General features: G+C 47.1%; 1 non-coding gene across 1 annotated transcript; it reads left to right on the top strand.

The window, feature by feature from the left end:
* The first annotated feature begins 403 nt into the window (after positions 1-403).
* On the top strand, positions 404-475 carry Trnag-ucc (transfer RNA glycine (anticodon UCC)). Its single transcript has one exon. It is a non-coding gene; the product is annotated as a tRNA-Gly (tRNA).
* Positions 476-1,403: the final 928 nt, after the last annotated feature.

The raw sequence follows: 1,403 nt of genomic DNA, 5'->3' as shown, positions 1-1,403 counted from the left end.
GTTTTTCTTTTTATTTTAAGTAATTAATAAATAAAATAATAATAATGAATGTCACTAACGGTAAAAAATAATTCTAACCACTCCCCTATGCCTTCTTTGGCGTTGTAGACTGCCGGCATTTCTTTCTGTATTTCCTAACGAGCCCCTCATTTCCAAAGCATATTATCGTGCGAAAGCTTTGCGAGGGCCTCGGTTCTGGCAGCCTTGATGCCTAGGTTGCATAAGAGGGCTTCCCGCCATTTACCCGCTTATGACAGGCTGTAGACGTTCGCGTCACGCCCGGGGGTTGAAAAGAAGGCCCCCTTCTCCCCGTGTAGTCTGAGTGGCGCTGGCTACCACCCTCAAGCGTCAGATACAGTTGTAGTACATATAAATATCCCAGAAAGTGAAGCAGAACACAGTCGCCCAGATAGCCGAATTGGTAAGGCATTCGAGATCCAATCGAAAGGCGTGGGTTCGGTCCCCACTCTGGGCGCGTGTTTTTCTTTCTTTCTCACGTAATTATAAAAAAAAATTAATAATAATGTAACGTCACTAACGGTAAAAATATTTCTAACCACTCCCCTATGCCTCCTTTGGCGTTGTAGACTGCCGGAATTTCTTTCTGTATTTCCTAACGAGCCCCTCATTTCCAAACCCTATTATCGTGCGAAAGCTTAGCGAGGGCCTCGGTTCTGGCAGCCTTGATGCCAAGGTAGCATAAGAGGGTTTCCCGCCAGTTGACCGCTCATGACAGGCTGTAGACGTTCGCGACACGCCCCGGGGGTTGAAAAGAGGGTCCCCTTCTCCCCGTGTAGTCTGAGTGGCGCTGGCTACCACCCTCAAGCATCAGATACAGTTGTAGTAAATATATATACCCCAGAAAGTGAAGCAGAACACAGTCGCCCAGATAGCCGAATTGGAAGGCATTCGAGATCTAATCGAAAGGCGTGGGTTCGGTCCCCACTCTGTGCGCGTGTTTTTCTTTTTTCTCAAATAATAATAAAATATTAATAATAATGTAACGTCACTAACGGTAAAAAATAATTCTAACCTCTCCCCTATGCCTTTTTTGGCGTTGTAGACTGCCGGCATTTCTTTCTGTATTTCCTAACGAGCCCCTCATTTCCAAACCCTATTATCGTGCGAAAGCTTAGCGAGGGCCTCGGTTCTGGCAGCCTTGATGCCAAGGTAGCATAAGAGGGTTTCCCGCCAGTTGACCGCAAATGACAGGCTGTAGACGTTCGCGTCACGCCCCGGGGGTTGAAAAGAAGGTCCCCTTCTCTCCGTGTAGTCTGAGTGGCGCTGGCTACCACCCTCAAGCGTCAGATACAGTTGTAGTAAATATAAATACCCCAGAAAGTGAAGCAGAACGCAGTCGCCCAGATAGCCGAATTGGTAAGGCATTTGAGATCCAATCGAAA

The sequence above is a fragment of the Haemaphysalis longicornis genome, unplaced genomic scaffold (assembly GCF_048455015.1).
Source record: "Haemaphysalis longicornis isolate Haplotype H1 unplaced genomic scaffold, Haemaphysalis longicornis Haplotype H1 scaffold_11, whole genome shotgun sequence".
NCBI classification, from domain to species: domain Eukaryota; kingdom Metazoa; phylum Arthropoda; class Arachnida; order Ixodida; family Ixodidae; genus Haemaphysalis; species Haemaphysalis longicornis.
This window is presented reverse-complemented; position numbering and strand designations above follow the sequence as displayed.